The following is a 21,473-nucleotide window of genomic DNA, read 5'->3' on the forward strand; positions in this document are numbered from 1 at the left end:
TCTAGCTCCCTCTGCTGACGACAGCTCCATCCCCATTCAGTATGGTCTTGCTCTGGGAAGAGTTCATGAGAGGGTTGGGGTGGTGCAACTGTCCAAGTATTACCTGGAAGAACCTGATGGACACCGTTTGGACAACAACTGGCTGGAGAAGTAGTCTTGTCTGCTCATATTTTTTTTGTTTCCTGGTTCTAGGTTTGAATTCAGTGCCTGGTTCTGGCTAGGCAGGTTGTCAGTCAAGCCCCCAGCCTGCTTGTCCTTCATCAGGGTCAAGTCACCTAGTCCTAATACACAGCTCCAAAGATTCAGGAGAAGCTGGGAGAAGCTTGAAGGAAGCTTCTGAGCTCTGTTCTTTGTCATCACTGTAACATGTGATTGTTTACTTGAGGTTGTGACTTGTAGGTGCAAAGGGCTATGGGCCTGTTGCTCAGGTAGAGGCATCGCAGCTTCATTGGGGTCCGCTGAGAGATGAAACTGAAAACAAGCAAAACATACCGCAGCACAATAAAGGCAGTGTTAATATTTTCCAGAGAGGGTGTATTCGTGGTGTATTGATGGAGTGAGGGTGTATCTTGCACATAGTTGTGTTTGTCTAATGAGTACTTTCGGAAAAAACTTGATCACAGGACCAAGGAGGAGATAAAGCATGGTCTTCTGCATGAAGCTCTACCCCACCACAGTTTGTTAAGCACATTTCCTGGTGGCAGAGAGGAGTCCCTCCCACACATTAGAAAACACCTTCCTCTCTAGACCTTTCTGTGCTCTTTGGCTCCTCCATAAATTGTTCATGCAATGTTTCCCTTGTCTCTTGGTAACTCCCACAACCTTCTATACCCAGCTCACATGTCACCTTCTTGGTGACATTTCTTTGCTTTTTAAAATTTTGCTATTTTTTTTATTAGAGCATTTAATGAAGTTATAAATGTATGTGGTATATTTAGAAATTAAATTACAAAGCAATACAAATACTTTTAAGGTGTGATGTGCCAACAGACTTTTTAATCTTTATCGCTGGTTAGCATTCAGATATCATATCAGGCAAACAGCTTGGCCGAGTCCTGATGTGAATAAAGGTTGTAAGAACAAGGAGCAGGAGAATGTTGGTAAATAATTTCACAGAAAAAAAATTAAAGAGAAAAGAAGTTTTTCTTTTTTTGCAGATATATTGTCCTCCCTGTTGGCACAATGTACAGAAAGTGCTTACAGGATACGATTTTTTTTAAACTAGCTTTACAGATGCTAATGCTTCTTTCTGCATATGGTAACCATGTGTTACGCTGACCAGTCAGCATTGAATGTAGAGGTGCGATTCACTCAAAGGCTCTAATTCCTGCTCCACGCATAAACGACTCCTTCCCTCCGCTCTCTCCCGCGCACCCTGGAAATCCCCGCCCCGCCCCCCCCACTGTAACCTTGGCAACTGGAGGCAGTGGACGGTCCCTCAGTAGCGAGTAGTTCCCCCTCCTCTGAGGTCACATCCGCTTCCGCTGTGACCGCCCCTCCCCTTATATAATCTCTCGCTTCCGGCCAGATGCTCTCTTCTTCCGCCTGACTCCATCTTGTGCGGCTGGAGGTCTTCCCCCCTCTCTCTCTCCTCGCTCTCTCCCTCTTCTCTTGAACTGTGTGGCGCTTCCTTTCCGCAAAGGTCACGTTTGGTGCCGAAACCCGGCTGGGGAGAGGGTCAGGAGTCGCTGGATCCCCTCCGTTCCTCTGAGGGTCAATCCGCCTTCTGCTCCCCCCACCTCCAGCCGAGAAAGGAAACTCCACTCCCGGACCTCCGCCTTTTCTGTGGCCGGCCGCACATTCCGCTACAGTGCTTCCTGTCCGCCCTTGGTGAGTGACTCCCCTACGGGCCCTCTCCTGCCCCGCGTAACCCCGCTCTCCACCCTTCCCCCACCTCCGCGTTCCGCTCAACGTCCTCACTAACTCCGCCCCCCCATTCACTGCCCCTGACGTCATCTGACCCCCGCCACCCTTCCCCCACCTCCGCGGTCCGCTCAACGTCCTCACTAACTCCGCCCCCCACGTATTCACTGCCCCTGGCGTCATCAGACCCCTGCCACCCTTCCCCCACCTCCACGTTCCGCTCAACGTCCTCACTAACCCCGCCCCTGACGTCCTTGTGGGCTCCGCCCCCCACGTATTCACTGTCCCTGCCGTCATCAGACCCTCACCGTCGCTCTTCGTCCTGAGGGACCTCCCACCTCGGATATCAAATGACCAATACTGAAACTATGACTTCCTCTAGGCTAGTCCATTCAAATACTGGAAGTATATAAAAAAACCATCCAGTCAAAGCTTGTAAGAACTTTTCTATGTGTAACACATTTTTCTCCATGTTTAGTCAAAAAAAACTTACATCATTTACAACCATTCAAACCCCAAATTAAGTCTTCTGAGAAGTTGTTCTCACAGCAAACAATCCTACTGAATCCAGAGGTCTAACCGGGAGAGGAAAGACTGAAGTCATACGCTTCTATACTGAAATAACTTACATGCACTAAGAAATGCCTGGTTTCGTTTCCTTTGCTGAAGAATCTTTTAGGTTCCTGAGTAAATCTTTTATTTTTCATTTTACTTAACACATCCCTCCACAGTTGTCCTTGTTACACTGTAAAATATTATTCAGCTTACATTCTTGTCTCCACTTTTTTTTTTCTTTGTGGGTCTTGGGGCTTGAACTTGGCCTGGGCCCTGTCCCTGAGCTCTTCAGCTCAAGGCTACCACCCTACCCTTGAGCCAAGCCCCACTTCCCATTTTCTAGAGGTTAGAGATGAGTCTCAGGTTTTTTTGTGCCTGGGCTGGCTCTGAACCTTGATCCTCAGATCTCAGCCTCCTGAGTAGCTGGGATTACAGGTGTGAGCCACCATGCCTGGCCATTTTCTTCTTTTTCTTTATTCTCCTTCCTTCCTTTTTTTCTTTTGGTGCTGGTTCTGGGGCTTGGGCACTGTACCTGAGCTTATTTTTTCTTAAGACTAGCCCTCTACCACTTGAGCTACAGAATAACTTCTGGCTTTTCCTGAGTAGCTTATTGGAAATAAGAACCTCATAGAGTTTCCTGCTTGGGCTAGCTTTGAACTGCAATCTTCATATCTCAGTCTCCTAAATAGCTACTGGTACAGGAATAAGCTACCAGCACCGGGTTTTCCACTTCTAGCCTTTCTCTTGATTTCCAGGTGGCTATGTCAGCATTTTCATTTTCATTTAGCACAGGCCTGTCATATAGCAGGTGCTCATTTCTGCCCTGTGGAGGGTTCTGGAATGGAGAGGCAACTAGTGGACAGTGTTTATGTGTAGGACTGTGACCCACACTGACCTTGTAAGATGAGCTCAGCTGAGGCAAGAAGACAAGAGTAGATGAGATTAGGCTCAACAGGAGGGGCTTTAAGGGTGTAGGCAGCAAGCAAGGGTGCCTGGGAGTTATTTCAGGATGTCTTGAAGGGCTCAGTCTCGCTGATGACTCCTGGGTGCAGGCCTCATTGCTGTACTCCTGTCTAGCACCAAGCCTAGTATCCCGCAGGTTTCAGATAATAGCAAGCAGCTTATAGGATGTGCACACTTGATGGAATGCCAACACAAACACAAACGTAGGTGTCAGCTTTCCCTCGAGGACAGCCTGCACCCCAGCCACTCCCTTGTGCCTAACCTGGAGAACCAGCTCAGTGCTGGGCCTGGGCTCTGGAGAGTGGGCCTGGGGGGGTAGGGTCTGCACACTTCAACCTAAGCAGTGCATTCATGTGCATTTAGGGGAGCAGAGCACTTCTGGAAAAAAAGAAGTCCTTGTCTTCTCTGATTCTAACATTGGAAAGGGAAGTGATTGTTCCTGGAGCTGGTGAAGGTCAGCTGCATGAAGCTGGCAAGTCAAATGGTACAAAATGACAGGGGTGAAAGGACTTAGTACGTCTGAGTGTTCTGGGAATACTGTGGAGGCCAATCATTGATGTTATTCCACATTCATCTCCATACAGGTCTTCTGATCCCTTGTCCTTATTCCTAGGGGCTTTCCCTGGCATTTCTATGTGTCTCTGGTCGTGTTTCTCATTATACTGCCTTCCTCCTACTTGCCACAGTGTCAACCTTGCTGGTCCCAAGAGCCCTGTTCCCTGGTGATAGGGTCTCTGATCAAGCCTCTCATGTCCAATAGCATAGGTGGCTAGAGTCTCAGTGCATACATGTGGCTCTGCATACGTGGGTGATAGATCAAGATGGCACTCATATCTAACCTGGAGGTTAGATCCAGTAACATGGTTTCCCTAAAGACAATTTGGGAACCATGTCAGGAAACTGCTGGAATTTCAGTAAGGTGATGTTGGCTGGGGAAGCATTCACTGGTAGGCTCCTCTGGCTTGACTTCCTTTGGAATGTTCTGAGGAAATGGAGTTTCCTGGGTCTTTTGTAATAAACACCAATATCATCCAAACGAAGTATCTACAGTGTGATTTTTTTCCCCCATCCAGTCCCTGAAATCCAGTTCTTGTGGTTGATGTTGCCCTGGCCACAGTAAAAGTAAAAGTACATGGGGGTGAAGGGGGGTGGGAATCCCAGCAAAGGGAAAAGTTAAGCATACAATACACCCAAGCATGCTAAATTATGCATCAAATAGAAATTGAGAACAACACATGAGTAGAGTCACAGGAGAATTACTTTTTTGCTCATGTTTTTCTGACTTTGTCTTAAAAAAAGTAAAACTTTAGGTCTTTTGGAACCTGATAGTTCTTAGAGACCAGTCACTGTGTGAGTCACTCTGTAAACATGATATTTAATCCTTGCAAGGCATTATTACCTTTCCATTCACGAGGAACCACAATTCAGAAGGGTAAGCAACAGTGGAGATCACAGAGCTTGTTGAACTTGGTTCTGGCTTGGCGGGATTCCACAACTCTACTCAGAACTGCTGCAGCTGCCCCCATGTGGTTAAAATGGTTCCATTGACCAGCATATGCTGAGAAGAAATCTCTACAACACCAAGGAAGATGTTTGGAGCTGAAAAGATACTCACATGTGAAGACCAAAGGAACTCATTATACTCCTGGCAAAACCCAGAAATACAGAGCATATGGTAAACAAAAACAAAAACCAGCCAATCAACCAAGTAATCATACTCATTAAAAAAAAAATCCCCACTCTTCCTATACTGCTCACCCAACGCCTGGCTTCTGACAGTCTGCTTGTGAGGCTTCCCTCTCCCTGGGAACTAGAAGAAAACTTCATCTTCCAAAGGGATTCAACAAGTGCTCTTGTGCCGTGGAGTGTTAGCTTAGAAAACACAAATCCCTGCGTGCAAATCCCAGTATTGTTAAAAAAGCTAAGAAAAGAAAGCAAAGAGATTTAGTAGCTTTATTTTCTGGTGGGAAAAAATTACATGTACTAGAATGAGAAGCTGGTGTTACATAGTGAGAGGTCTAATTATGTTATGAAGGAGAAATACATGTAATACAAAACTCATAAGTTTCTTAATAAGAGCCCCCCCCCCCCAAAAAAGCAGTTACAACTATAACCAGGAAGAAGGCATTTCAAAACGTGGCATGATTTCAGATAAAAGACAGAATTAAAGTCCACTTTATTCTGTCTCTTTATGTTCATTCAGGTTGTTATGACAAAAATCCCATAGACTGGGTGGTTCAAACAAATTTATTTTGCATCATTCCTGAGGCTGGGAAGTTCAAGATCAAGGAAGACAGCAGCACATTCAGTGTCTGGTTAGGACCTGATTTCTGTCTTCCTTTTTTTTTTCCTAGTCCTGGGGCTTGAACTCAGGGCCTGAGCACTGTCCTTGGGCTTTCTCAAGGCTAGAGCTCTACCACTTGAGCCACAGCACCATGGTTTTTTCTATGTATGTGTACTGAGGAATTGAACCTGGGTCTTTGTGCATGCTAGGCAAGCACTCTACCACTAGGCCAAACTCCAGGCCCTATTTCCTGTCTTTTTTGTTGTGTTCCTGGGACAGAATACAATAGTATCAGGGACAAAGGAACTCCATAGATTCTTTTAGGAGGATGCAATTCCATTCACAAGGTCTTTACCTTCATGACCTAACCACCTCCCAAAGATATTACCTGCAAATGCCATCACATTGGGGATTAGTTTACAACATTTGAATTCAACTTACAGCATTCAGTATAGAGCAGAAAGGAAAAAGAATGAATTTGGCTTTCATACTTAGGAATAATTTTCCTCTGAATTTCAAAAGATACAAAGATGTCCATTTAAATGTCCAGTGCTTCCTGATCAGTCACCTCCCACCCCCCCCCCCCAATTCTCTCTTCCTTCCACTTAGACCCAGAGAACCCTACTTCCTTTGTCATATATGTGCACTGAGTATTTTGGCTGTATTTGTCCCTTGTTCATTCGTCTTACATTATTCATCTATCCCTTTCCCCTATTCACTTCCTAAACTTGTTTCAGCTTCCTGATACTTATTTTGTTAAACTGTTAATTGTTCAAATGATTTACTCCATGAAATTTCCTTCTTGTGTATACTACAGTTTAGTCAACTAATTTGTTCATATAAGTATATATGGCCCTATATGGGAGGTTGCATTTTGTTTTTGGGTCAGTACTAGGGTGTGAACTCAAAGCCTGAGAGCTGTTCCTTTCACTCAAGACTGGAGCTCAACCACTTGATATATTGAGATAAGAGTTAACTGGAGAAAAGACTCGTGGACTTTTCTGTCCAGGTCGGCTTTGAATCTGGATTCTCGGATCTAAGCCTCCTGAGTACCTAGGATTACACGTGTGAGCCACCAGTGCCCATGGGAAGTTGTATTTTGACATACATATGAGAGAAAATGTGCACCCTTTGTCATTTTGGACATGGCTTACTTTGCTCAATATGTTTCCCAGATCCATTCACTTTCCTGCAAATGACAATTTTATTTTTCATTATGGCTCCGTAAAATTCCATTGTGTGTGTATAACTTTTTGTTTCATTCATCCATTATGGGGCATCTGGGCTCTTCTCCTAACATGGCTATTGTAAGCTGGGCTGTGGTTGGCATGGATTTGTGATACTAGAAATATTATCCAGAAAAAGACCAGAGGTCATGACCCTGGTCCACCAAAGAAGTGTCATCTGCACAGTCTCCAGCTATGCAGTAAACAGTAATTATGTCACTATACTATTATGTCATTATTTGAACACAGTGTTTTATTTTTCATTTGTTCGTGGTAAATCTACAAGTAAAGCCTGAAGATTTAGGATGGTTCTGGATTTGAGTGTCAGTACTCTGCTGGATTACATAAAAGCACAAGTCTGACAGGAGGCAGGTGGGAGGAGGAAGGTGGGACAGGGAGCTGGAGGGAGGGTAGCAGCACACCTTCCTTTCACTGCTGAGGGGTAAAGAGGGCCTGTCTGCAACAAAGGGAGGCTTAGGGTTGAGATTAAGAGGTTTCAAAGGTAGTCAAGGGAAGAATTAAACCATCTAACAAAACATAGGTGGAAGGTTAGGGAGAGGAGTTGAGGAACAGGAATAAGGAGAGTTAAATTTCCATCTTCCCTGGGGGTGGGGGTGGGGGAACCCAGTAGGAATGGCTAAGCGATGGAAGCCTAAGCTCCATTATTAGATGCTGGCATTTGCAGAGTAAGGGAAAGAGAAGTAAAGGATTGCATTGGTGAGTGGGTATGCAGGATGGGCGGGGAATGTTGTCATTTTATTATTAGCTGTTTTGTACTATTTAAACTTAAAAGAAAAACCCATCTGTGTGCATGCATTGGTTTGATGAAGATACTACTAAAACAACAGAAGTAGTAATAAAATATAAAAAGGTCATGCCTAGAATCCTAGCTACACAGGAGGCTGAGATCTGAGGATAGCAGTTCAAAAGCCAACCTGGGCAAGAAAGTCTATGAGATTTTGATATCCAGTTAACCACCAAACTAGTTGCAGGTAGAGATGTGGCTCAAGTGGTAGAGAGGTAGCCTTGAGTGAAAAAGCTCAGAGAGGGCACTCAGGCCCTGAGTTCAAGCTTTAGGACTGGCATTTGGGGGCACGCATACTCATATACATACACATACATATGTGTGCACACACTCACAAAGCAAAACTTTATTTGTAACAAAATGAATGTTTCTTCCTTCTTAATTTATGTGCTTTTGAATAGTTCAAATTTTCTGTAATGAGGACAGATTGTTATTTTTTGGTATCAATACTGAGGCCTGAACTCATGGCTAAGGCTCTGTCCCTTAGCTTTTCTGTGTAAGTATAGTGCTTTACCACTTGAGCCACGGTTCTACTTCCAGCTTTTTGGTAATTTATAAAGATAAGAGTCTCATGGACTTTCCTACCCAGGCTGGCTTTGAACCTTGACCCTCAGATCTCAGCCTCCTGAGTAGTTAGGATTACAGGTGTAAGCCTCTGGCGTCCTTTTTTAAAGAATTAATTACAGAGGGGGCTGGGAGTTTGGCCTAATGGTAGTGCTTGCCTAGCATGCACGAAGGCCCATGTTTGATTCCTTGGTACCACATACATAGAAGAAAGCTGGAAATGGTGCTGTGGCTCAAGTGGTAGAGCTCTGGCCTTGAGGAAAAAAAAGTCCAAGGACAGTGCTCAGGCCTTGAGTTCAAGCCCCATGACTGGCAAAAAAAAAAAAGAATAACAGAAAGGAAGAGCAGAAAAAGAAAATTTGAAAACAATTTTTAGTTCTCAAACTATAAGCTGAGAGAAGATGAGACATCTGTCTCCTGACTTACAAATCCTTTTTTCTCTGGTGTTGGGACACAGCCTGGCCCTTAGGAGAGGCTTTGTAAATTGAGTGTAGGGGAAGAGATTGCAGGTGAGGAAGGCATGGGAGAGCAAAGGATTGAAGGGGTGGGTTTACCTCGTCTGGTTTGGATGGAGTCCTGAGTTCTGCTCTATAGACTTCTCAGAACTGTTCTGCCCAAATTGCTTAGAAATCTCTGGATCATCTGAGGACTCGTGTTGAGGACTCTCTGGGCTCTGTGCTGGTCCATGATGATGTTTGGAGAGGCCAGAGGGTAAAGCAGAAGGTGGTAGGATGAATGTGGGATGATCCATGGATGGGCCACTGGGATCATACAGGTCCTCGGCCCTGGGAGGGGCCAGGTCATAGCCTGCTCACTCTCTTGGGAACAGGTGAAGGGACCATGCCAACAAGCAGGGAGGGGTTTATGTGCTCCACGCCTTACTAATAGGATTAATCTCTGAGAAAAATTCCACACACCTTTAGAATAAATCCTCTTTGTTTCAGAGCAGTTCAGAGGAGGTGTGACCCCAGTCACCAATCTCCTGGGACCAGCCCAATTTTATCCATTGGGGTGTTTATCAGACAATTTTCATTCTTCCTTGTTGCTGTAGTCCATTGCCTTTCCCTGAGCAGTCCTGAAGAACCTAGCAGCAGGAGTGGGGGTGTGGTCTCTGGCCCTAACCACAGAGTGGTACCTAGAAATCTCCCAGTCCAGAGGAGACAGTGCCTTGGTCCTTAGAGCTGCTGGTGTGATGGTGAGGTTATCATGTAGCTTCTCCCTGGAGGGTAGAATGATCCCAACATGGATTCCTCTTGAATCCTCTAGTCTAATACCAAGAAGTTAGTGATAGGTTCCTGGGGCTCATGGCAGCAGCAGTGGCTGTCTGGAGTATGCTTAGGCCATGGGAACATCAGTCTTCTCCATTTAGAAAAGAGGTGGGACTGGAGGACCTGTCTGGAGAGAAATGGCCAAATCATTACCAAGATGGGCCAGCAGGTTTTATCTTAGTAGGAGAAAAGTAGTGGGGGGGGGTGAGGGGGGAGAGAGGGTGGGGGGGTGGGGAATAGGTTTCTATGGAGGGTGTTGCTGGAATGAGAAGAGCTTGGTGGGAGCTGGTGGACACAGGCCAAGAGAGCCAGGAAAGTGTCTATCTTGCTTGGCCTGGTCTGACTGCTCCATTCCAAAGTTTGCCCATCCATGGCTCTTCTAAGTTGAATGTTCCCTTGCCTCCATCCATCCATCCATCCATCCATCCATCCATCCATTCATCCATTCATCCCAACACCTAGTTTTGATGGAGAATGCTATCTTCTATTGCTTTCTTAGTTTTTTTTTTAATCTCTTTGATTTCTTTCTTGAGTGAAATAAACTGTTGCTGAGACTCCTCTTAATATTTTGGAACATCCTTTGTGTTCATGAGCTCTGTCTATATTTTGTACTTGCTTTGGGTGGATTTTGAAGCTGCAGAGACAGAGGTCAGCGTGATGACTTAGGGAGTCTTTCATCATTTGCAGGAAACTTGGGGAGGACTTTGGAAATTCATAGGAGGTGAGGGGCTTGAAATTTAGAGGCGATGATGAACAGTAAGGCCCCTATTGACATTGAGGTAACAAATGCAATTTAGGAGATTTAATGTATAGATTCTGGTTGAGCAGACTATATCAAAACTTAAGATATTTTTTTGTGGCAAGTTCTGGAAAAGTTGGAATTGGCCAGAGATGAAGTTTGTGGAATAATGGAACACAGACGTCAGAGACCTGTGAACAACCAACACTTGATGCTGTCCTAGCTAGGAAGCTAGGGACCTGAGAATCACAGTTTGAAGCCAGCCTGGGCAGACAAATCTGTGAAATTCTTATCTCCAGTTAACTAGCAAAAACCTTGAAGGGAAGCTGTGACTCAAATTGTAGAGCACCAGCTTTAAGTAAAAAAGCTAAAGCAGAAGAGTTTGTTGTCCTGAGTTCAAGCCCCAGTACCTGCATAAAACAAAACAAACAATAACAAAAAACAACCAAAACTCAGTGCCTTAAAAGTTATCAAATGAAACTAGATTGAACAAACATGACACATATTTCACTATTTTTTTTTTCGCCAGTCTTGGTGCTTGAACTCAGGGCCTGAGCACTGTCTTTGGACACTTTTGCTCAAGGCTAGCACTCTGCCACTTGAGGCACACAGTGTCACTTCTGCCTTTTTCTGTGCTGAGGAGCTGAACCCAGGGCTTCGTGCATTCGAGGTGAGCACTCTACCACTATGCTACACTCCTGGCTCCACATATTTCACTATTAATGGTAGATTGATACCATTATTGAGGCTTACAAAAAGGCATTGTCTTTCAACATGCATTCAAACAGTGTTTAAGGTAACATAGCATTTAACATAGTTCAGCTGCTTTAATCTGAATACACTTGCTGCTTAAATACCTCCGACAATATAACTAAGTTGAGAAAAGTTGAAAATTCTTTAACAGTTCATAGTTTGCTCAACTTTGCTGTTACATCCTAGATGACAGCTGACAGCAGCGTTAAAAAAATCTTGACCCTCATCTGGGCACCAGTGGCTCACACCTATAATCCTAGTATTCACGAGGCTAGTATCTAAGAATTGCTGTTCAAAGCCAGTCCATGCAGGAAAGTCCATGAGACTCTTACCTCCAATTAACCACCCCAAAATTGGAAGTGGAACTGAGACTCAAGTACTAGAGCATTAGTCTTGAGAAAACAAAACAAACAAACTCAGGCCTGAGTTCAAACTCTAGGACTGGCATGCACACACAAAGTTCCTGAATCTCAAGTCTTTATAACACCCCATTTGCTTCTACAGAATAAATATAAATCACAAGGCTGAATTGTATAACCTGTTAAACTGAAGTTTGTTGGCTTTCTTTTTAAAAATGTTGAACAAGAATCAATTACATTCTCATCCAACACTCATACTTGGACAAGGCATTTCTCCTTCCCTTCTGTTCACACCCGTGATGCTCGTCTTCCACCACAGAAGAGGCTATGACTCACTGCTCCTTGGCAATGTTTGATTGAAAATCACTGGAATTTTCTTACAAAACTTGGCTATATCCACTGACACTGCTCTCGTGGACATGGTTGCCTCCATACCCGCCACTCAGTTGCTGATTGGCTGGGACACCATAACTGAACTGGTTTGATCAGACCATGGCACTCATTATTTGGCTTCCAGAAGCACCTGCTATAGAATTCAAGAAGAGTTGTTCATATCCATGTAGCGTATTCTCTTTGTCATTTGTTACTGTTGGCTATGGGGCTTGAACTCAAGCTCATGGTGCTATCACTGAACTCTCGCTCAAGGCTACTGCTCTACCACTTTGAGCCACTGCTCCATTTCTGGTTTTCTGGTGGTTATTTGGAAATAAGAATCTCATGGATTTTACTGTCCAGATTGGCCTTGAACCATGATCCCCAGATCTCAGTCCTCTGAGGTGTATTAGGGATTAAGGGTGTGAACCACGAGTATCTAGCCAGGCATATAATTGCAAACTTGACATCTGTTTTACTCTGCCAAAAGGATCAATCCTCACAAGATTGAGAGGTGAAGACAAATTATAAAGGTCATTCTCAATAGGTCTGTAAAGTAGTATCCAAATATGTATACCGTGTTCCCTTGGGGATCTAGAAAATAGAGCCATTATCCCCAGATCAGTGATTGGGCATTCCTTAAAAAGCAATACTTGAGGTCTCTTCCAAATCTATCTGACCGATATGTATACCCATTGGGCATTCTCATCATCACAGCCTTGTCTTCTCAGAGCCAGCTCCTCTGAAATACTCTTATGCCCTCTGCCAGCCCAACTCTGTCATGGAACCTGGCTGATTGATGGCCACACGCTTCCATGGTGGATGGTAATGAGTTCAAACTTCAGCTCATCTGACCTAAACCATTTCAGTATGCCTGTGCCCTATTCTTTCCTTGTGCTTCTTTAGAACCTGTCTAGGTATTTCCTGCACAGAAAGTTTACAAACGCCTCCCCTGAATTCCTCCCTTGGAAGTCCAGTGCCACTAGCCCTGTGCAATTTCTTCCTGGCGAAAATCAGAGCGGAGTCCTCTTGGCCACACAAAGCCATCATAGGCTGTGTCAGAACTATTTGAATCAGCAGGCTCTAACACCTACTCACTCCCTTTCAATGCTTTTTGACTTTGAACACTTCAACACATCTGTGTCTCATAGTTTCTGGTCTCCTACCCCCCTGGGACCAATTTAACTTCATCTTCTGATTCAAGTTCAACAAGAGTTCAAAACATTTTTTGAATTTTGCAGTCAGCAAAAGATTGCTGCATTCCACTGGCAAAGCAGGAAGAAGGGAAGCTCCGAACCCTCACCACGGATCTCTCTCTACATCCAGTGCCCAAAAGCACCTTCTCTTCAAGGGTCCTGACATCCAAACACACTGTACACCTAACTTGAGTGTGGCTGAGTAAAAGTGGCCCTGGCCTGATGATTTTTGAGAGACTTTCTCACTTCCAGCCCAAGTATATGCCTGTACCACCTGCCTATTTTAGTCTTCTGGTCTTGGCTACCATAAGAAGCAGTAACACTGTACTCAACTTTCTCTTGAGAAGGGGATCCTGTGAGATTTTTGTTCAGCTAGTCTGGAACCAAGATCCTCTCATTCTTCGTCTCTCAAGTAGCTAGGATTACAGGTATGAGCCCCAGGCACCCAGACTGAACGTTGTACATTTTTGTTGGTTGTGTGGCCTGGGCACTGTCCTTGAGCCTCTTTGTGCTCAAGGCTAGCATTCTACCACTTAAGCACACAGTGCCACTTCCAGTTTTTGAGTGGTTAGTTGGAGATAAAAATCTCATTGGGGGGCTGAGAGTTTGTCCTAGTGGTAGTGTGCTTGCCTAGCATACATGAAGAACCAGGGTCAATTCCTCAGTACCACATACATAGAAAAAAGCTGTAAGTAGTGTTGAGGCTCAAGTGGTAGAGTTCTAGCCTTGAGAAAGTACAAGGACAGTGCTCAGGCCCTGAGCTCAAGTCCAGGACTGGCAAAAAAAGAAATAAACAAAACCCCTTCAGATCTCAGCTTCTTGAGTAGCTAGGATTACAAGCATGAGCCACTGGCACCCAGCTTTTTCAGTTTTTTAAATTTAGTTTCTAACTTGACTCGAATTTATTTTTCAGATATTATGTGATTCAAAACAAAATGTGGTTCCGTACTGGCTGTCTTCCCTATCAATGTCTGTTCTCACCTGCATCATTGCTTTAGACTCCGTCTCTCCACTGTCCACATTGCCATTTAAGTGTGGTTTTGTATCTGTCATCTCTGTTTTGTTCTGTTTTCTATCTTTACACAGCAAGTCTTCTGTGTGGTGGGGAAAATAACATTCTTCTGTTTATCTTCTGCAAACCAACTAGATGTTTTCATATGTATTCCAGAACCAATATGTTTTGTGAGATTGATTCACAAATATTTTATTTTTTTCTTTTGTAACAAATAGCATATGTTTTTTCTCCTAATGATTGCAAATATATAGGCATGCAACAGACTTTTTGTTTGTGGTAATACTGAGACTTGAGATCAGGGACCTGGGTGATGTTCCTTAGCTTTTTTGCTTGATATTGGTGCTGTACACTTGAGCCATACATCCACTTCTAGATTTTTTTGGGGCTTAACTGGAGATAAAAATCTCGTAGATTTTGCTACCTGAGCTGGCTTCAGACATTGATCCTCATATCTCAGCCTTCTGAGAAATTAGAATTGTAGGCATGAACCATCTACTGCCAGCTACAACGAACTTTTTCATGTAACTAAACCCTTGTGGGTGCTACAAGTGTATCTGCAGAGTGAAGGAGGCATATAGCTGCCTCAGCTCTTTTTTTTTTTCCAGTCCTGGGCTTAAGCTCAGAGACTGAGCACTGTCCTTGGACTTTCTCAGGGCTAGAGCTCTACCACTTGAGCCTCAGCACCACTTCCAGCTTTTTTCTGTGTATGTGGTACCGAGGAATTGAATCCGGGTCTTCGTGCATGCTAGTGCAGCACCCTACCACTAGGCCAAATTCCTAGCCCTGTTTTTTTTTTTTTTTTGGCTAGTCCTGGGCTTGAGCCCAGGGACTGAGCACTGTCCTTGGACTTTCTCAAGGCTAGAGCTCTACCACTTGAGTCTCAGTGCCCCTTTTGGCTTTTTTCTGTATATGTGGTACTGAGAAATCGAACCTGGGTCTTCATGCATGCTAGGCAAGCACTCTACCACTAGGCCAAACTCCCGGCCCATGCCTCAGCTCTTTAGAGAGAGACCTGGCAATGGTTGGAGAAACCAAAGTCCTTGAGGATAATTTGGTAGGGAATGTCAATGTGGTGAAGGACAAGGACGATAGAACAAGTTGGATCTAGTGGCTCACTCCTGTAATCCTAGCTACTTAGGAAGCTGAGATCTAAGAATCTTGATTCAAAGTCAGCCTGGGCAGAAAAAGTTCATGAGATCCTTATCTCCAATTAACTAGCAAAAACTCAAAAATAGAGGTGTGGCTCAAGTGGTAGAACACCAACTTTGAGTGAACAAGCCAAGAGACAGTTTGAGGCTTTGAGTTCAGTCTCATTGCTCATATGCATACCTACCTACATGTGTGTGCATGCACACACGTGCACACACGTGTACACATAGAGAAGATAAAACAGTAACAGGACAGGAAGAAACTGGATAGAGACCTGTATTAGGGTTAGGGTTAGGGTTAGGGTTAGGGTTAGGGTTAGAGCTGGGGAGGTTTGTGTGATAAGATAGGGGGCCTTGAGGGGAATCAAATGTCTGGTAAAAATTCTGGGAAGAATTAGGCGAATTATGTATGAATGCCTAGTTTGGATCCTTTAAGGAAATCATCGCTACTTCTGTAGTCAGGTTTGTGCTTCCTTGGACTGTGGCTACGTGGAAGTCTATCCAAGTTGATGAGGTGAGGAGGAGGAGGGAGGGGCCCAGTATTAATAGGATTAGATCTGGCATTAAGTAGTTTACTGGTAATTGCTGATTGAATGAACACATCCCATAGGGGCTCTTGGATGGCTGCCAAAGTACTTGATGGATGTGGATGGACTTTTTTTTTCATTTTCTTTCTTAGCTTTTCTTTGTGGGGTAGCTTGAACCCAGGATGTTGCACTTGCCAGGCAAATGCTTTGCCAGTGAGCTATATCCCAGCCCAGAGGCTGGATTCACTTTGTGTGGAACATAGAGAAGTCTCTACTTTCCAAGAATCATTGCAGAATATATGGAAATATCACGCACGTATGTGGGTAACAGGAGGTGCTGGATACAAGGCCAGTGTTTAGTAAGCCCTGAGTATAATGATTTCCATCCTCTCCTCGAGTCTGTGAGCCGAGGATGGGATCGAAGAGGCCGGCTGGGAGACATGATGGCCCTGGACACCTACACTGCCCACGTTCAGGGCCACTGTCAGTATGGCCAGAGCCTTAGGAGTTGGGACTCAGAGTTAACCCCTACCGGAAGCCCAGTGGGTACCTCTGTGAATTCTTAGCTTGACAGCACTTTTTAGCAGGCTTGACTCATGTCTCTTCTTTGCTGGCATAGTAAAATGACCCATAAACCTCCCTGTCTAACCTGCGATCTTCAAGGAGCAAGGACGGAAGCTTCTGGCCCTTTCCACTACGTTCTTGGGACCCTGTATGGTTAAAGGTCTGAATCAGAGTCTGGAGATGAGTCAGAGGGCAGAAATCACCTCTGGAAAAATTCCCTAGTTTGGGGAGGGAGGTAGAGTCTCTCCCACAGTAAGCTGACACATGAGTAGAGTTAGTCCTTGCTCTTGAGGGAAAAGAGGCATGGCCTTCAGAGAGAGTAATTCTGAGTGTCACCTTCAGAAGAGACATGAGATCTAGAGCATCCTTCTAGGCAAAAGAGTTCTGAGATGGGGTGGTGTGGGTTCAGGACATGGGGAAAAAGCTCATGGAATAATAGGGATGAGGTGACTTGAGAAGGCCTGGACAGGAGACAATGTGTGTGGAGGGAGAGGCTGGGACAGGGCATATTGTGTCAAGGTGAACTTAGGCAATGAGATAATATGACATGCCCTGCTTCTAGGCCACCATCCCCAGTGCTAACTCCTTATAGGTGTTCTCTTAAGCAAGGCTGCACCCATGGCAGGACAGGGGTAAGCTAAAGTTCTGGGTTGAGATCTGAGCTGTGAAAAGCGAGGCTCCTGATTCGCAGGATGAGGAGACATTATAAGAAATGTTTAGACCTGGCATGGGCCTCTCTGGACTCTCCTTCTATACTGAGAAGTGTTGGGGGCCGAGTAACGCCATGCCTAATAACTTTCTGCTGAGGCTTGTAGTAGGGATAAAACAGGTGGATCTCTTTGTCCTGTCCATCTTGTATACTGATAGGCTCCCTCACCCAATATAAGGAGGAGGGATTTAGGGAAGGGGGGGGTAGAAGGGGAGGGGGAGGGGGGAGAGGGGGAATCTTTCTGCCTTGATGAAGCTGTGTGGCATCTCTGTTTATGCTCTGGGGTAAGAAGACTGGATGCGGAAGGACATTGGGCCCCTTCCTCTCACTGCTTGGCCTGGTCGGGGTATGTTTTTCCCCATCCCCCTAGTAGTAGAGGGGACCAGGGACGAAGGACCCCGACAGAGAAGCTGGGGCTGGGGAGATGGAGCAGCTCCCCAGACTTCTTGTCTCTCTTCTCCCTTCAGGAACCCAGTCAGCTCTTCCCTGACTGATGTCTTTCCCAGGGCCTTGCTTGTCAGCAGGCTGCCAGTTAATCACCATTAAATCAGCAAATAAAGTAGTATTTAGATTTTAATTGATTTAGTTAATTCAGGAGAAAGTCACTTTGATCCTGCTGTGGGGTGGGGAGTAGATTTCATGTTGGCTGCTGGTGATGCAGCCAAGTATAAATATGAGGGGGCGGGGAGGACACGCTTTCCTAGATACATGAAGCCAGAGTTAGCCAGGGAGGATGGAGGATGGAGGGCAAGAGAGTGGCCTGGGCATGCGGCATGAATGGAGACAGCTGCTGCTGAGGTGGGAAGTAAGGTGGCTGGTGCTGGAGGACCTGGAAATAGAACAGAGGGAAGGGGAGGCCTGAGACAGAAGCCAAGAGCTGATCCCTCTGGGCTTTGAACAACATAGGATTTGTACTTAAACTAAAAGCATTTCAAGGAGAGTGTCTTAGAGTGCTTTGCCTGGTCATTCTGGTTTCAGCACAGAAAGTCTTGACTCTGGGAAATCCCTTAGTCTCAAGCAAATCAGGATGGACTTGATTGATTAGATTGAGATTTTAAAAAGATCGCTCAGAGAGAGAGGAATGTAAAATAGGATTGAAAGGAGAAGAGTCAATGATGCCAAACCTTTAGGTTGAAGAGGAAAAGTAGTCCAAATAAAATAATAAAAATAGCTACCTAGCATTTTCTGCAGGTTTGCTCTGTTAGCCATTCTGCCAAGTGCTTTGTACTCATTGTGCTACTTGATCTTAAAAACAATGTTTTTACACTGACTACAGTGTTCATTTTCCACAAGGAGAAGTGAAGCAATCTGTCCAAGGTCAAATGTTTCACATGTGTCAGAGCAGAACTTGAACCTGGAAAATCTGACTTCAGTCCTTGACAGCACACTGTGAGGGGCAGCATCTATAGGGTGAAAGATGTGTCTTAGCTCCCATCACTACGATAAAGTCCTTGAAGCAAACAACTTGTAAGGAGGAGAGGTTTATTTGGGCTCATCAGTTGGCCCTTCACTTGGGGCTGTGGCAAGAGTGTTGTAGCGGGGCCCAGTGCCAGGGAGCATTCTCCCTTCATAACAGCAGGAAATACTGGGGAGGGGAGAGGAGGGGAAGGGAAGGGACCTAATTCTCCTCCAGGGGCACAACTCTAGTGGCACATCCTCTTCCTGCTAGCCCCAACTCCTTAAAGGTTCCTCTACCCTCAAAATGTCATAGAGCAGGGAACCAAGTCTTAACACGTGGGCATTTAGGGGACATTTCACCTCCAAACTATAGAAAGAAGAATGATAGAATGTCTCTAGAGGAAGTGGGTGGACTCCAAATAACTTTTCCCATTTCTGCAAACAGTGACTCTGACTCTATAACCTCGGCTGACTCTAAATGGGGACCCCAAGCCATGTCAGGGGCTGACCGGTGTGGGGGAGGGAGTGGGATAAGTTAAAATTGACACACAGTGCACAAAGCTTCTTACCTTCCTCTATTCTCCCTCAAGCCTTTTCCCCTTTGACAGGAGATAGAGATTGGAGAACTCTAGTTTCAAGAGTGCCCTGTAATACTAGCTATCCAGGAGGCTGAGATCTGAGGTTCATGGTTTGAAGCTAGCCTGGGCAGGAAAGTCTGTGAGACTCATCCCCAGTAAACTACTCAAAAAAAGAGAAAAGGCTAGAAGTGGTGCTATGGCTCAAGTGGTAGAGTGCTAGCCTTGAGCAGAAGAAGCTCAGGGTCAGCACCTAGGCCCTGAGTTTAAGCCCCAGGACTGGCAACAAATAAACACACAAACACAAACAAAAACACCTTAAATCTGTATAAAAGGTGATGAAACAGGAATATTAAAAAAAAAGATAAAAGATTTTGGAAACTGCAAAACAAGCTTGCTTTTGAGTTTCTTCTCATGTTTGGCAGAAGTAAGCAATCAACATGCATGTTAGTTAATAAAGTGGAATAGAAAGTACAGCTCTTCACAGTTCACCATGTGCAAGAGCTCCAAGTCCGCATGAGGGCTCACAGGGAAGCAAGAAAGTTATGGAGGACACCTACCAGTAAATGCTTTTTCTATCTTTTCCATCATGTGTACTGGAATATTTATTTAGTTATTACTATTGCTTTTGTAGTAATGTCACTTGAGTGACACCTTCAGTTCCCTTTTTTCATATATTTTTTATTGTATTTAATAGAAGGGTTACATTATATTCACCAGATAGAAGGTACATTACTTCACCAATATTGATACCCTTTCTCATGTCATGGTCCCCATTTCCCTCCCTCCTCCCCCCTGCGCAACTTGATTTTCCCCCTACCTTCTCCTATTTCAAATAACCAATTAAGCATATATAAAATACATCAGATAACAGGGTGAAAAATTGTAACAATATGAGATAACCAAGGGACAGTAGAAGAGATGAGAGATAACATAGTACGTTAAGGACAACAATTCACTCATTATATGGCTTTTGTTTTTATATCCTAGAGGTCCTTTCATTTAGCGTCATACTGTATGGCCTTATGTATCAAGGTTTTGCTCTATTGCAAATCTCTGCTAGGAGAGCCTAAGGTTTCTATTCATTATGTCCTTTGCCATACAGAAGCTCTGCAGTTTAATGCAGTCCCACTTATCCAGCCTTTCTCTGATTTGTTGTGTTTCTTGGTCCTTATTAAGAAAGTTTCGACCTGTGCCAAGGAGACCTAGAGTATCTCCAATTCCTTCTTGTAACGTTTTCAGTGTATCGGCTTTGATACATTTAGAGTTAATCCTAGTGCAGGGTGACAAAGACTGAACCCAGAGGCTGAACCTCTGCTCCTGAGCTTTTATTGACCAAGGCTAGAGTCTACTTTTTGAGCTCTATTTCTGGCTTCTGGGTGGTTAACTGGAGAGAAGAGTCTCACAGACTTTTCTGCCCAGGCTGGCTTTGAACCATAATCCTGAGATCTCAGCCTCCTAAGTAGATAGGATCATAGGTGTGAGCTACCAGTGCCTGACTTTTTATCTTTTGGTGACATACCTATGTTAGAGAACATAGACCCATTTTGGTCACCACCCTCTCTCCTTCCAAAAGAGAATAGTTTGGATTCACTCTAAATCCGTAGATCAGTTTAAAAAAATATACAAATAAAGTTATATAACAAGCCAGGAGCTGGTGGCTCATGCCTGTAATCCTATCTATGCAGGAGGTTGAGATCTGAGGATCGAGGTTCAAAGCCAGCCCGGGGACAAAAAGTCCGTGAGACTCTTATCTCCAATTAACCACCAGAAAACCAAGTGCTATTGTGGCTCTGTGGGGTAGAGGGTAGCCTTGAGCTGAAGAGATCAGGGATAATGCCTAAGCTCAGAGTTTAAGCCCCATAACCACCACCACCACCAACAAAAATCATATGACATGCATTTCATTGTGTTGATTCCTTTCTGAATATGGCTTGTGAAGTTAATTCAGATTATATGCAGCTATAGTTTGTCCATTTTGGTTGTTCTGTGCACAGCCCCCATCCTGGAAGAAGTACTTCTGCAGGGCAGGCCAAGGCCGAGAAACAAATACAACAGAGACTCAATCTCTTCAGGGAGCTATAAGCTGGGCTTCAGGATCAGTAGGATTTGTGTGCAAAGTCAGGCTTTGTCATATATTTAGGGATGTTCTTTTGGGAAATCTGTCTAAATGTGCAGTCCCAAACCTGTAAGCAGGATTATTTACATGGGATTTTCTTGGGGATTAAGTGAGATAGTGCAGTCAAAGCTCTCAGAACACTACCTGACATGGTGGTAACCTATGAGTAATGAAAGTTTTTTTCCCCCCCTCCTCACATTATTGACAGTGAATGAAAGTTCATTAAATGACTCATTGGAAGCATAGAGACTGATTTGACCTGCAAATTCCACAGTGCCTTATTTCTTGTGATACAACAGCTCTCCCATCTTCCCTCTCACCAGTCATGCCCACTCCTTGGGATTAGAAAGGCAAAAGGGCTTTGCATGGGGCCTGCTGGGCAGGCTCTGTGCCACTGAGCCTTGGAACAGAGACTTGGGTGTGGAGACCTCTGAGAGCCAAGTCATGTTGGAGAAGCTGATGGAATCAGCC

General features: G+C 44.6%; 3 protein-coding genes and 1 pseudogene across 3 annotated transcripts in view; 3 read left to right on the forward strand and 1 right to left on the reverse strand.

Moving 5' to 3' along the window:
* Nucleotides 1-1,743: 1,743 nt before the first annotated feature.
* Nucleotides 1,744-21,473, forward strand: part of S100a7 (S100 calcium binding protein A7) — a 23,446-nt gene continuing 3,716 nt past the window's right edge. The window contains exon 1 of the mRNA XM_090340973.1: nucleotides 1,744-1,829. The gene's annotated coding sequence lies outside the window, so the exon portion shown is untranslated. The remainder of the gene's footprint in view (nucleotides 1,830-21,473) is intronic.
* LOC150058222 (protein S100-A15A) overlaps nucleotides 1,751-21,473 on the forward strand; it is a 43,365-nt gene continuing 23,642 nt past the window's right edge. Inside the window, exon 1 of the mRNA XM_090340971.1 lies at nucleotides 1,751-1,830. The gene's annotated coding sequence lies outside the window, so the exon portion shown is untranslated. The remainder of the gene's footprint in view (nucleotides 1,831-21,473) is intronic.
* The window catches only part of LOC150058223 (protein S100-A8-like), a 49,142-nt gene continuing 29,420 nt past the window's right edge, over nucleotides 1,752-21,473 (forward strand). Inside the window, exon 1 of the mRNA XM_090340975.1 lies at nucleotides 1,752-1,830. The gene's annotated coding sequence lies outside the window, so the exon portion shown is untranslated. The remainder of the gene's footprint in view (nucleotides 1,831-21,473) is intronic.
* LOC150058224 (heterogeneous nuclear ribonucleoprotein H-like) lies at nucleotides 12,423-14,000 on the reverse strand (annotated as a pseudogene).

Source organism: Megascapheus bottae, chromosome 10 (assembly GCF_031878675.1).
Source record: "Megascapheus bottae isolate mThoBot1 chromosome 10, mThoBot2.hap1, whole genome shotgun sequence".
NCBI classification, from domain to species: domain Eukaryota; kingdom Metazoa; phylum Chordata; class Mammalia; order Rodentia; family Geomyidae; genus Megascapheus; species Megascapheus bottae.